Source organism: Ambystoma mexicanum, chromosome 11 (genome assembly GCF_040938575.1).
Source record: "Ambystoma mexicanum isolate Mex_15411 chromosome 11, UKY_AmexF1_1, whole genome shotgun sequence".
Classification (NCBI taxonomy): domain Eukaryota; kingdom Metazoa; phylum Chordata; class Amphibia; order Caudata; family Ambystomatidae; genus Ambystoma; species Ambystoma mexicanum.
The window spans coordinates 1,372,049,161-1,372,064,117 of record NC_090934.1 but is presented as its reverse complement, the minus strand read 5'-3'; the positions used below and the strand labels follow the sequence as shown (position 1 = coordinate 1,372,064,117).

At 48.7% G+C, this 14,957-nt stretch overlaps 1 protein-coding gene across 2 annotated transcripts in view; it reads right to left on the bottom strand.

Annotated features, from left to right (window-relative positions):
- TRPM7 (transient receptor potential cation channel subfamily M member 7) overlaps nucleotides 1–14,957 on the bottom strand; it is a 2,599,208-nt gene that overhangs the window by 640,097 nt on the left and 1,944,154 nt on the right. The gene's annotated exons all lie outside the window — the stretch shown is intronic.

Genomic DNA, 14,957 nt, shown 5'->3' with positions numbered 1-14,957 from the left:
GTGGTTCTGTTGTCGTAGTGTTTCTTTTTGGCCTTTTGAATTTCCTTTTTGTATGATCGGATTTGTCGTTGATATTGTGATTTTTCTGTCTGGTCATATTTGTTCCTCCATGCTTCTTCTTGTTTCTTTTCATGGCTCCAAGGAGTAGAGTAAACCATTCTGCCATTGCCCTCTTTCGTGATAGGATGAAAGGTTTTTCCTCGGAGATGTTGTCGATTGTTTTGGTGATCCATTTATGAAGTAGGTCTGTTTTTCCATCGCGGTCGGCTTCATCCAAGTTGGTGGTTGATGGTTTTGTGAGTTCAAGTTGTTCTATTAAGTTGCTACCCTTGATGGTCTTCCAGTTTCCTTTCATGACAGTCAGACTTTTTTTGTGCTGGTTGGCTGCTTTAGTAGGTAGCATGATCACAAATGAGATGATGAGGTGGTCGCTTCAGAGTATCTGTATTGGTGGTGCAGTGGTGATAAGGTTTTTGTTAGCAAAGATTGCATTGAGCATGTGTCACGCTGTGTGTGTTGCTCCTTTAACCAACTGATATAGTTTCATTGTCTTGGAGTTGCTAGAGTAGCAATTTTTGCAAGTTTGCTTTTTCTTCAAACCAGATGTTGAAGTTACCAAGGATTATCTGGTGTTAATGTTTGATGTCACTATAAACAACCAAGGAATGCTGCGTCGTATGTTGGTGGTCTGTAAATGAGACTGAATTTGAGGTTTTTCTTGGGGTTTACTGTCAAGTGAAGGACTAGGGATTCAGTTTTTGATGTTTAGTGGTTCCTCAGTTTTTATATTCAGGTGCTCTTTGTATCCTATTGCAAGTCCTCCTCCTCTTTTTTTCTTTCCTGTTTACCTGTGAGCACTTGAAGTTGTCAGGAAGGCAGCTGAGTAGTGTGATTTTTCTAGATGTCATCTAGCCATGTTTCTGTGATGAAAATGATGTTGATGCCGCCGTGGCACAGTCGGTCGTAGATCTCGGTGGCTTGTTTTGACATTGATCTTGGGTTGATTAGGTTGAAGTGGATACTTTTGGCGTGGTTTAGTTTAGTTTTTAATATCGGCTTTGTCTCATGGTTGTCAGGTTGGTCTGCGTCCATGTTGCTCTCAGGATGTGATGGTTGTTCAGTGTGATCTGAATCGTCGTCTAGTAGTTCTGCTAGATTCATTATTGGTATTTAGGGTGGTAATGGTAGGAGTGGGAGGCTGCCGGCAGAGGAATAAACTGGGGTGTCCTTACCCAACAGTTAGATTTTCTTGGGGGTGGGGAAAGAAGGGTCCCAGGCTTGATAGGATTCCAGGGTTATTGTTGGGGCATCTGGTTATCTTGCTGGAGGGGTGTCAGAGGATTTATCCACACTGTGAGATAGAGTTGGGAGAATTACATACACACAAGATGACAATCCTACTTAACACACGCCCCTCACACACTAAGGGACAGAAGAATCTAATCCACTCCTGGATGAACTTCTGATTACAGTTGGTGAAACCTTCTGGTGAGTCCATCAGCATTCTTATGTAGGGACCCTGACCTACACTCTATGATGAAGTCAAAGCCTTGAAGTCTTATGGACCACCTGAGCAAGTTAGGATTCTCCCCCTTCATGTGCATCAGTGCATCAGCCATCTCAGAAGTTGGTGGTCAGTTTGAATTCTAAAAGTAGTCCCAGACAAGTATGGTATAAACATCTTCAATGGCCACACAGTGGCAAAACATTCATGTTCAATTGTTGCTCACCTCTTTTACCTATCTTTTAGTTTTCTGCTGATGAAACAGATGGGGTGCTCCCTGCCTTTGTCATCTGTTTGGCTCAAGACTCCCCCAATACCTGTATTGGAGGCATCAGCGTGTGCGAGGAAGGCATGAGTGTAATCTGGAGCTCTCAGCACTGGACCTTGGCCCAAGGCGTTTTTCAGCCCCTGAAAAGCCTTTTGCCATTCTTCTGTCCATTTTACCTTTTTAGGTTATATGGGAAAAGGTATGGTATTCAGGGGTGCTGTTTTTGTTCCATAGTCAGCAATTACATTTCTGTAGTATCCTCTGAGGCCTAAAAAGGCCCTCACTTGTGTATGAGTAGTTGGGGGTCTCCCAATCTTGTACAGCTTGTACTTTGCTGGCTAGGGCTTTATCTTACCCCCTCCTACCTCTTGCCCAAGGTAGACCACTTTACTCTGACCAACTTGGCATTTGCTTGCTTTGATGTCAAATTGGCTAACAAAACCCGGGTAAGATGGGAAAGAAGTTCCTCCCAATTAGGACTGAACAATGCAATGTCATCAAAGTATGCCATGCAGAAGTTCTCTAGTCCACTCAGAACATAGTTCACCAATCTTTGGAAGGCAGTAGGTGCATTCCCAAGTCCAAAAGACATTACTCTAAGTGGTAGAAACCTTCTGAGGTCAAAAGAACAGTTTTCTCCTTGGTACGGTCTGTCAGAGCTATTTTCCAATAGCCTGAGGTCAAGTCAAATATACTGAGGAACTTGGCTGAACTAAATCTGTCCCCAGCTCATCTCTCCTTGCCTTTGGCACTAGTACAACTGGAGTAGACCTTGGACTGCTGCAGAGTTCAATTACTCCAAGGTCAAACAAATTATTGACCTCTGTCTTTATGTGATTTCTCACATTATCCAACATTGTATACCCCATGCTCTTCACCAGTAAACTATCACCAGGGTCTGTATCGTGCTGGCTCCAAGGAGTCAGGCCTGGTGCAAAGGAAAACAGAGGGGCAAACTGAGTTAACAGAGCTTTGCACTCCCTCTGTTGGTCAAGAGTCAGATTACAAGAGAGTTGGACTCCTTCTACATATACATCCGATAGGGGGTCCCCTACGAAGATCAGGGAGTGGTTCACTCTCCTCCTCTTTTTTATTTTTTTAAACACCTTTTTTAAAGGTTTGTAAACACTAGTGGGTACACAAAAAAAAATCAACAGTGTACCATTAGTGAGGGGTCAGAAATGCAAGAAAGACAAGTAGATATTTCTCACAAGTAGCCATTTTTATTAAACAATATGGGTGAGATAAACGCCTCACTTTCCCTAACCTAACGAGGAATTCCCTACTAGTCAAACTAAGAATAAAGGAAAGCACTCTAATATCAAAAGGTTTCTGTCCTTTACACTTATACATACAACAAAACCATACAAGTATTATATGACTGTTCAAACTCATTATTTTCAGACAAACTGTGTAACCATGTATCCTTGTAACCAGGGTCACATCCGGTTCCCCAGGATTAATTCAGGTTCTTCCCAGCCAAAGTTCAAATCAATAAAGTTCTTTTCAATAGCCAAGTTCTGCTCCAAATACAACATAAAGTTCTTTTCACTCCATACATCCTTCACTTGGCACTTGGATTGTCTTATTGCTAAATAGGACTAACACTCTTCAAAATGATTGTCAAGGTTTCCACAAGCTATTGTTTGATAAACCAAAATGGGCCTCATTACGAGTTCAGCAGTAATTCCGCTGTGGTGTAATTAGCGTTACCACTATGCATCGCATCATAATTACTGAAGTACAACTTGGCGGGCGCGCGCACACACCAATGCAGTAACGATAATTCCGCCCAGCGGAGTTACCGCTGAACAACACGCAAGACGAAAAAATATTAAGAATTGGCGGAATTACCGTTACCGCCATGGCGGTCAGCGGAAATTCCACTGGCGGAAATTCGGCATTGCTATAAAAGGAAGCTCCACGGCAACCATTTTGAAAATTACAATCCATCAAATATCTTGAGAGAGGAGTGCCATCCAGACACCCAGCAAAGGCCAAACATGTCCACAGGAAAGGGCAAAGGCAGAGTGCCAGATATGAGGCAGCAGAAGCCCAAATTCAGTGAGCAGGAGCTCACAGTGTTGGCAGAGCAAGTGGTTGCCAACTCTGATGAGCTATATGGGGCATTGCACAGGAAGACCAGCCAAAAGCGCAACACCAACATATGGGCTGAAATCCGGGATAAGGTGGTGGCCGCGGGGCATGTCCAACGTGATGTTGAGAAAACGAAGAAGAGGTGGAAAGACCTTAAGTCCAGGGTCAGGACCCGCATCTCCATCCACCACCAGGATACAGCTGCCACCGGAGGTGGCAAAGTGGAACCCATCCAACTGACACCGTGAGAGGAGATGTCAGTGGGATACTGCACATGGTGGGGATCGAGGGCTTGGGCATGGCAGAGCTAGGAGCCAGCAGCCAAGTTGAATCTGGTGAGTACCACAGTGACAAATTCAACAATGAATGGACAACCCTACAGGCATGCTGGAAACCCACATTGCCATGCAAGCAAGCGACATGACCTGCAGCAAGCAATCACCATCCATGTGAGGAACTGGGCCCCAATGACTGCAACCAGTGGCCACAAGACCCCCCTGACATGACACCCATGCACAGTTCACATAGCCACTGTGCAACGTGTGCCTGCCGATGGATGCACAACTGCTGATAGTTGTGTCGCAGCTACAAGCTCCTCGGCTGCTATGGCCCATGTACAGACAAATTGAGGAGTACACATTTGACAACCTGGCACACACAGACGCACCACTGTACAGGACAACCCATAGCCCAACTAGTGGGTTCGCTTGTGCTGAGGTACATTGATTGTTGTCAGTGTATACATGACTACTTTAATCAAAAGATTCTTGGACATAAAACCTCCATCGATCCTCAGAGTGCTCAGATCTCTTCTATTACATCTGACCAATTTAAGTCATCCGATACATTGGCACATATCATCGAGAAGAGCTTACTGCAGGCGCTGTTCAACTTCAAGCCAATTTCAGAGGAACAGTTATGCGGACTCGTAACCAAAATGAAAGCAACCACCTGTCTTTGGTGTTCATTGTCCATTTAGGCTATTCAGCACCTCAATGCCTTGGGCTGCTTGTGCGCTTTATACATTGAAATAAATAAAATAAATAAAGGACTGCATTTAAATGTTGGCGCTGTGGGTCACCCACTTAGTTAACATGTCCTTCAAGGAAACCAACATACTCCTACCACTTAAGGAGTCGTTGGTAACTCGGCTATCAAAAAAAAAGAGTACCCCGGACCCTCATGATCCAAAACATTTACTGACCAATCACTAATGTGCTTTCATACTAAAGATCCTGGATCGGTTAGCTTATATACAACTCGAGAAGCAATTGGAGAGTAATCAGCTTCTCAACCCCAAGCAATTAGGCTTTTGGGCTAAACACGGTACCGAAACGGCATTTCTTGATCTCAGGTCAAACGCGGCGGGTATCATGGTTAAGAGTAAACCAGCCCTTCTCATGCTACTCGATCTGTCTGCCGCATTTGAACGGATTTAACACTCATTGTTGGTCAAAAGACTGGTTGATCAGGCTTTCTACTCTCCTATAGCCTCACAATGGATTGCCTCCTTCTTGGGTCCTAGATATGCACGGGTGGCAGTGCATAATGCCAGCTCCCGTCCAACTCTTGTTACATGTGGCATCCTGAAGGGATTGTGTATTTCGCCAACACTGTTCAACGTATACACTATGCCTCTCCTCACAGTTATAGGACCTGGGTGTCCAATTTACCAACTATGCAGACGACACCCAGGTCATCATTGAGTTATCAGGAAACCACACTAAGGACAATAACACCATCAACACCATTTACAGAGCCATCCAGGGGTGGATGGCTACTAACTCACTTGCGTTGAATGGCAGTAAGACCAAACTTTTTTATTATCACCTTTGAAAATAAATCAAAAACTCTTGGTTCTGATTACGCCACCTTCACCATAGTTGACACCAAAATTAAAGTGAAGTGGCTAGGTCAGTGAAGACGCTAAGCATCACACTCGATGCTGAACTCTCTATGAAGCCACATGTTGCACAGATAAAAGCTTCATGTATCTACATTTCAAAACTCCTCAATCACATTCGCCCCTACATTTCACTGAGAATCATATCCTTGCTCGCCACAGCCTTGATTAATTCACGCCTGGATTACAGCAACAGCCTCTTAGCAGGCACCATTAAGTCAAACCTCCATACTTTGCAGGCTACACAAGATAATGCAGTCAGAGCCGTTTTTAGCCAGACTAGTAGAGTTCATGTTTCAGTGGGCAGACAGGAGCTTCACTGGCTTCCTGTCAAACAGCATATCATGAACAAGATCCTTTCCCTCACCCACAAATGTTGTAACTCCCATGCTCCTCAATATTTGTCCGAGCTCCTGACAGCATGCATAACGGCTCGTACACTGCGCTCCTACAACCAAACAAAACTTGTTCAACCAAGATTTAAACTCTCTAGTTTTAGTGGGACCAGATTTGATGTTCAGGCACCTCAGGCCTGGAATAGGCTCCCTATCCATCTAAGGAAAGTAAATTCAAGACCCACCTCTTCAATCTTGACCCCGACGGAGTCCTTCCCCCTTAGTTTCCCTTCTTAGGATCTGTTTGTCTGTCTCGTTGACTGTGCGATTTGGGGCCTAGGAGATTTAGCACATTAGAAAAATCAAATCAAACTAATCCCTTGGATGCACATCCAAATCAAGACCAGTGTGAGCGTGCTTCCCCTGCATCCAGCCACCTATATTGCCCCTGTCTGCCATTTTTTCGCCTAAGTCCTCAGCCCTGCGCAGCCTCTCCCCAATGCACACACCACCATCCCAGCCTGATTTCCGCTTTGCCCTGCACTATGCAGAGGACTCATCTGATGATCAGGCCTGGGATGCTCAGCAGCATGCCCAGTACGTGGGACATGACCAAATGCAAACACCACTGCCAGTGCCTGCCCCCACTCTCCAGGCCATCTTGAACGGATGGAACAGAGGCAGGCAAAAATGACTCGCCATTGCACAGGAACACTTGGGTCATGCTGAGGCCATGCGTGACTGCATCCAGGGGGCCTTGAGATGGTTGTCTCAGTTAATCGCCCGTCTCTGCAGGAGCACAGTGATATGCAATGCAAGTCTGTGTCTCACCAGCCAGAGGGCCTGGGAGCTAGCTAAACAAATGTCCAAATCACATGAGACCAGGGCCAGAGCCATACATCTGAGAATGTAACATCTACAGGGGAGCGTGCATGGGATCACACAGTCCGCTACCCCTTTTGAAGGGTAACTGCAGAGCACCCTGACCAGGCGGCACAAAGGCGTGCCTCAAATGCTGCCAGACATGCGGACAAGGGGAATAAGCGAAAGCACTAATGGGAATAGTACTTGGTGTTGGGGATGGGGGTGGCAGTTAGTGTTGGGTGTGGCAGTTGGTGTTGAGACTGGCGTTTCCTTGTTGCCAGTATTAAACACACTTGAATATTCTTCATATTGATAGTAATCTTTTAATGCAATTTAGACTGATGCATTCATTGCATGTATGGGTGTCATGTATTTGTAGTAAAAAAAGACATTTCAATGAGCTCCTGGCAGATCATCCGACCTTCCCTTGCTTCCTCACATATGGCCTAGGGTGCCCTGTTCCCTCCTCCAGCCTCTTCCTCATCAGAGCTGTGAGGGGGAGGCATTGTACTCATCTGCAGGCATTGCTATACTCCTGCGTATGCACATGTTGTCCTGCATGGCACAGTCCACTATGAATTTCCCTACTTTTTCGATGCTGTACATCAGTACATCGCCTGTGTGATGTAGGCACCTGAAGCTGGATTTCAGAAGGTCAAATGGCCTCTCATTGCATGATCTCGTTCTCCTCTGTGCCTCATTATAGGCCATCTCCTGTGGAGTAGCAGGGTTTCGCATAGGGGTAATTATCCATGGCAACTGTGGGTATCCAGAGTCACCTGAAAGACATAAATGGACTGTGCAAGACTTGGCAATGTGTGCCCTGGGGACGAAGTGCATGGTCGTGACGAGCATACCCCTATGTACATGTCTCAGTGGATGGGTACGGGTGCATCAGGGTTGTTGGGCCATGGGCAACATGGCTACCTTACAGTCATACGCATAGTGGGAGTCGGCAGTCATGTGTAGTCGGTCACTTATAGAACATCAGCAATGCACTAGTCAGCTATGGTGTGGAGATGGATATGTTTACATGGGTTGTACGTTGACCTGATTGTGTGGTGCGGCTTTGCATGGCTTGATGCCCTGTGTCATCACGTGTCCGTATGTGTCCCAGGGTGGGTCAGTCATGGTGCTTGGCCTATTCTGGGTATTATTGTTGTTGCATCATGGGACTTGTGGTTCATTCACTTTACTAGTGCTTACGTGCCTGTTAGGGAGAATTCTCATTTTATGGCTAATTTCCCTCACCTAGTGAGTCCCCCAGCAGCTTTGCTGGATTTCTGGAGTTATTTTTTTCCACTTGGTAAGAGTGTGAGCTTTTCCCCCACTCTTATCCATGTTTTGCCATGTGTATTTCATCTGTTTTTGTGATTGTGGACTCTGGAGTACACCACTTCAGTAGCCCCCTTCTTTTGTGTGTTGCACAGCACCTTCAGTGCAGTGACACAGGGTTGTCTTTTAGACTTCCCACCGACTCCATTTTCTGAGGCTGACTACTGTCCTCCAGAAAAAGGTAAAGTTGCCATTAACTTTACCTAGTCATTTAACCACAGATTCAGTACACCCCTTCTTACATGGAGTACTGGAAAGGGTTACTCCGTATCCCTTTTTATCTGTACCTCCTAGAGCCTTGTTTTGCTCTTTTAACATTTAGGGCCTCATCACGACTTTGGCGGTAACCCTTAAAATCGGTGGTAACGCTATTAGTGCTGATTTTAAAGGTCCGTCAGATCACAAGTTCAAATACAGCCGGCGCAAGTACAGCTGGCTGTACAAGCGCCGGCCATAATAGCGCCAGGAACCATTCGCGCTAAAACATCAGCAATCACGAGTCCGGCGTAGGCGCAATTAGCGCCAGAAAAGCGGCGCATAATCTGCCGAAAATACCTCCAGCAAAAAGCTGGAGGTAACAGAACACAGGCCACAGCAATAAGGGCCCAGTTGGAACCAATGCAAATCAGAGGCCTACAAAGGAGCCACCCATGCTCAACACACCCTCCCCAACACCATGCTGCCATTTGGAGCCGGGAGCCTTGATGTTGACTTCTACCTGCTGCGCCTGGAGCTACAGAGGCCAGCCGACCAGGCACAGGTGCACCAGCTGAAGGGTCAATTCTATGCCATTGCCCAAGTCCCGAATGTAATAGCAGCCCTGGACTGCACACATGTGGCACTCGTACCACCCCAGGCACATGAGGCTGCCTACAGAAACCGGAAACAGTACCATTCCCTCAACGTGCAGATGACATGTGGTCCTGGCCTCACCTTAAACTACCCAGGATCCACCCACGACTCCATGGTCCTGCGCAACAGTATCCTGCCGGCGTACATGGAAATGCACCAAGGCCAAAACACATGGCTACTGGGTGAGTACAAATGTATACAATAAAGTATGTCAATCCACAACTGATGGTGCCTGTCACAGAATCCATTATTCCCAATAGGTAGCACCATTACTGCAGCATTCACATTCAAGCACCTTGCCCGATAAACCTTGGGCATGTCCAACACAGCAGAACACACCCATGCAGGATGCAAGAGACATGTGGCGGCACAGTGACATATGGAAACCCCACCACAATAAAGCCTCCTGTGTGAGTAGCACCATGGCTCCCAACACTGACACAGTACAGAAATCCCACCCTGGCCACCCGACAGTAATGAAATTCTAAACCATAAACTGGCACATCCACAAATGCACTACACATAAGTAGGCTAAGTAATGGAAATGTACATCCCACGAACACTGTCCCCAGAATGGCCTAGCAAATGCATGAGAACAGTACAGAATAGTGACAACCAGCAAATGCAACTGTAGCCAATGGATTGGAGTACTGTTACATCCAGAAACATAGGCGTACCAAGTGGAGAGTACCCCATTGATTCAATCGTGCCCGTAGGACAGCACACTCCTCAATGTTATAGACCAAATGACAAATATGGGAAAATCACACTGGTGACAGAGCTCTGTACACCCACTGGACTTACTTTGTCCCCATACCGTCTTTCTCTCCCCTGCAGGTGAATCTGGATATCCCCAGTACTTGTGGCTCATGACCCCTGTGTGTCATCCACTCATGGCAGCGGAGCGGGCATACAGCCTTGCCCATGCCGTACACGGATCTGCATGGAGAGGGCATTTGGACTGCTGAAGGCACGCTTCCGGTGCCTCGAACGCACGGGAGAGGCCATGATGTATGCACCAGAAAAAGTTTGCAAAATTGTATTGACATGTGCCATGCTGCACAACATCTGCTGTGCCACTGCCCCCTGATGCACATGTGCAGCCACCTGAGGATGGTAGTGAGGGTGATGAAGTGCCAGAAGGTGTTGCACATGCACAAAGGTTTGGGCCTAGGGAGGGGAGATTGGCCAGACAGGGATTGATTGATGTTTTTTTTTAGAAATGGGTAATGGTTAAATTGGAAATATGTCACTTCAACATTAAATTGTATTTGTAACAATCACTACTGTCCATGCATTGTGATTTTTCAAACGTGATTTATTTACAGTCCAACAAACCCCCCTCCCCCCAGTGAACACCCAGCACACAAACCCCCCTCCCCCAGTGAACACCCAGCACACAAACCCCCCTCCCCACAGTGAACACCCAGCACACAAACCCCCCTCCCCACAGTGAACACCCAGCACACAATACCCCCTCCCCCAGTGAACACCCAGCACACAACCCCCCCCTCCCCGCAGTGAACTACCCTCAACTGTGCAGATAGGCACATGTGTCTTATCAGGGCACCAACAACGATGCCATGCACCACTAGGATGGTCGTGGGCGCTTTCCTTTTCCGGACCCCTCTGGTGTGCGTGCCCTCAGGTGGCGCATAGACCGGCGCCTAGGAGATGGCTCAAGGGAATCCTCCGTGGGTGTGGTCGAAGTCGAAGGGACTGAAGTGGCGGCCAGCATGTACTGTCGCATGAGGTTGTTTCCCTCCCTTGTTTGCTCAGCAAGTGCTGAGACTGCCTCGGTCAACTCCCTCACTCGTTGCCCGAAGCCCGTCAGGGCAGCGGTACATTGTTCAATTACTCTGCGTGTGCGCGCATTGTCACGCGCTATGTATTTGCATCCATGCCGTATTGATGCACTGACGGCCTTGATGTGAAGACTCTGCACCTTGGCCATTGATTCCACCCTGGCCTGTTTGGCCTCAATAATGTCGAGTCGGCCCATCACTGCAGCCCCTGTGACGAAGGGCACCCCTGGTGTGTCATGTGCTGGCCTGCGACTTGTGCGCTGTCGGGTGGGGGGCTGCATGGGGACATTGCGCCGGCTTGGATTGGCCTGCCATGCTCTGAGTGCCGGTCTTCTGGGCTATATGGCGTATCCTCATCCGGCTGTGGTGTGCAGACACAACGCACAGGCAGATGTGGGCTTTGTGGAAGCTGTGTGCCTGGCCTTGGGCTCCCCTGGGGTGTGACCATCCCTTCGGCATCACTGCTTCTGGGAGAGTGCTGTCCTCCTGCCTGATGAGTATGTGGAGATGTTCCTCCCACGTCAGGCTCTGATCCACTGCTCTGTCCCTCAGCATGGGGGCTGTGATTGGTGGCTTCCCTGTGGCCATGTGGGTGCTGCTGCTGTCTGGTAGGGCTGCGTTGGGGTGTAGTGGGGGGTTGGCCTGGTTCGTCTCCCTTCCATGCGGCCTCTTTGTGGGGTGGTGGTGCTGGTGGAGGGGCGGTGCCGTGGGCGCTGTGATGGTGTGGCCTCCTCCCCATCATCTTCATCCCGTTGGGATCGACGTGTTCCTGTGGGGTACATAGGGTGTGGTTTGAGTTCAATGCTGCATATATTTGTGTGCTGCAGTTCATGCCAACAAGTGGGACTGAAGACAGTATCATTCACGCATTTTCCTTGCATTCTGTTCTGTCGCCATGTGGTGCTTGTTGTGAGTGGGTATGGAGGTAGACTGCATGGGAATGTCGGAGTGACAAAATTGCATGCGTGGTTGGGGTGCACTGCGCTCAGGGTTTTGGGGGTGTATTCATGCGCACTTCAACTCTACGTAGCTGTCCTATGGCTATGCATGTCTATCCCCTGCCCCTGTCATTCATGCACTGCACATACAGGGTCATCTAGGCAGCACTACGGTTTCATTGGATGTAGGCCTCACTTATGGGTGTATGCAGTTCCTCACACACATTTCATCCCATTCATTCACTTAGGTTCTGCATGTGTGGTTCTTTCAGCTGCATGCATTCGGGGGTGGGACTCACCTGCAGTTGGATCGATGCCAGTGCCTGCCTCCGCTCCGCCAATGCCCTCGATGGTGCCAACATCTATCAGGGCACTCATTTTCTCCTCCCATGGTGTGAGTTCGGCTGGGGGTGGTGGTGGCCCTCCTCCAGTGCCCCTGCTTGCAATCCTGTGCTGTGATAGGATGCCACGGACTCGCACGCGCAGGTCGTTCAGGCGTTTGCGGCAATCCTCCCCATCCCGGGGCACGCGCCCCACAGCAATGACCCTCTGGCTGATGTTGTGCCAGATTTGTGCTCTGCGCTGGCCACTTGTTTTGCGCTGCTGCTGCTCCTCATGGTGTGTCTCCGCCTCCTCCACCAGTACAGCTAGCTCCTGGTCACTGAATTTGGGCTTTCGCACCCTGTCCAGGGCAGTCTTGCCCCTAGTGCGCTCCTGAGACATGTTTTGGGGTTGGATGTCGTGGATGGCTTCCTGGGGCTGTGATATCCGACGGATTGTGATTTCAAAGATGGCCACCGCTTTGTTTCCCGTTCCGGCGGTGACGCGTTTCCCGCACGCTATGAGCACGCGCTATGAGAGCGATATGGCGGTATCGCACGGTGCGCAGAATTTAAAGGTTTGCGCTATTTGCGATAACGCCATGGACCGGGCGCGTGCACGATAAGTCATGATCAGGCCCTTAGACTTGGCTGGTGGCAGTGGTATCTACCCAAACTTTTCTACCGCGATTGTACTATATAAACGTGGTATAGTTTTAGGCTTTTATATTACCCTCAAACATAAACCCGCTTGACCAAATGTTCTTTCTTTTGGCTCTGGTCGGGTTTATTCGCCATTTCTTTTTGTTAAAGTCCTTCTTGTGTTTTACTTTGCACAGCAAACCAGGTTTGCCTTCTTTGTTCACCATCTTTTGGCGGGCTTCTACAAAGAAGCCCTCCTCTGGGCGCCTGGGTTTCTAGGTGGGCTGAATGTGAGGGAGGGGTGTAGTCACCCCCTGCACAGGGTATCCTAGGAAACCCAAGTTGCACTTTGCCATGATTGGCTGAGGTGGTTGTCCGGGCTGGACAAGCCTCCTGCTGCGTGATTGACGGCCATGTTGTGTGAATGGGGGATTTTCGCATAAAAGGCAAGTCTCTCGGGCTAGAAGTCAGAGTCGCCGCTGGAATTACAAGGAACCGAAGAGAAGCGGAGAAGAGGCCGGCTGCTGTAACTACCCCGTCCCGGTGACACCCTGCTGCAGTCCTGAGCTGTCTACCCTTAGACGACCAGAGATCCAGTCCGGAGTCGTCTTCCCTTGAGCCTGGTGGGGATAACCAGCTCATCTTCCACAGCCAGAGGATTCCCTTCGTGGTTGAAATCGCTGCACACTGCTGTAGTGGTCCGGATAGCCATCTGAAGAGCCTCTCCTGTTTGAAAGGAGCACACCTTTTATTCGCCATCGCTGCTGCTGGCTTCATCCCTGTGTGGGGCAGACCCCTCCAGACGTCCTCCTTCGTAGCAAAGCTCCAGGAACCGTGGGTCTGCAGGAAACCAACAGGAACAACTGCCGTGGCACCAGCTTCTTCACAGAATAAGGTACTGTGTTCTGCTTGAGGAACTAGGGTGAATACCTTTTCTCCTCTTCCAAGGCTTGCCCTTGTCTTTCCTCCAAGGACAATGGCCCTCATTACGACCTCGGAGGTAGCCATGCCGCTATTGGCGGCATGGCTGCTGCCGAAATCGCATCCGGGTCCACGGAATGAGGAATTACCGGGCCATTCCGAGTTTGAAAGGCCCGGTAATTCCTCCCTCCAAGGACCCGGACCTTCCCCATTCCCATTTCAGCCCCCGTAGGGCTGAATGGGAATGGGAGAGGGAGCAAACAACGGGCCACTACGAGTTGGCCCGTTGTTTGCGCCCTCTTCCCCTCGCGGGACCCAGTAAGCACGCCTGGTTTGACCAGGCGTTACTTACCAGGTCCCGCGAGTGGACCTCGTAGTGAGGCGGAACGGGGTTAACGGCGCCAGCACCTTTTACGGTGCCGTTAACCCCGTACCACCAGGGTCATAATGAGGCCCAATATCTAAGTACTCCTGGCAACGTTGAATCTTGAACTGTCTGACTGTGTGATACTCGACAACAGGAACCCGGTTCCACTTGACACTGGCTCCGGCCTATTGACTTTTTGAATTTCTGTCAGCGAGTGTTCTCCGATTCTGTCTGCCTTGACAAAAGTAATGCATTTAATTTTTGCCCCCAACTCTCTCTGGTTAGCCCAGGTGCTAAGTGTGTTTTTCCCCAGTAACGTTTCTTTCTTACTGCGGATACGCGTTTCTTTAATACGACTGAGCAGTCAAAAATGATCGCATATGTGTTCCCGGTAACGTCTTTTGTTTCACAACACCGGTCCGCCAAAACATAAGGACTTTCCTTGAGCTATTCTGTGCCAAGAGAATTGGTTGGTTGTAGTGTATTTTTCGTGTGGTTTTTAATTCATAGGAGTGTTGTGTTTTACAGATGGTTTAAAAAATAAATGTACTTCTATTTTTTTCACCTGAAACCTTGAGTCAGTGTTTGCTTCAGTCACAGTAATTGTGGTCCCCTTGTGTAATCTCTGCTACTGCTCATATACTCTTGAGGTAAGCCTGGCTGCTCCGCTACTGCTACCACTTTAACATAGTAGTACAGGCTTGTACCAAAGGCGAACTTGTATTACCACTTGTGGTCTTAATTGTGTGTAGTGGTCTCTAAGGGCGCTGCACAGGATTCTGCCTAACAGTGCCCCAGGGGCATGT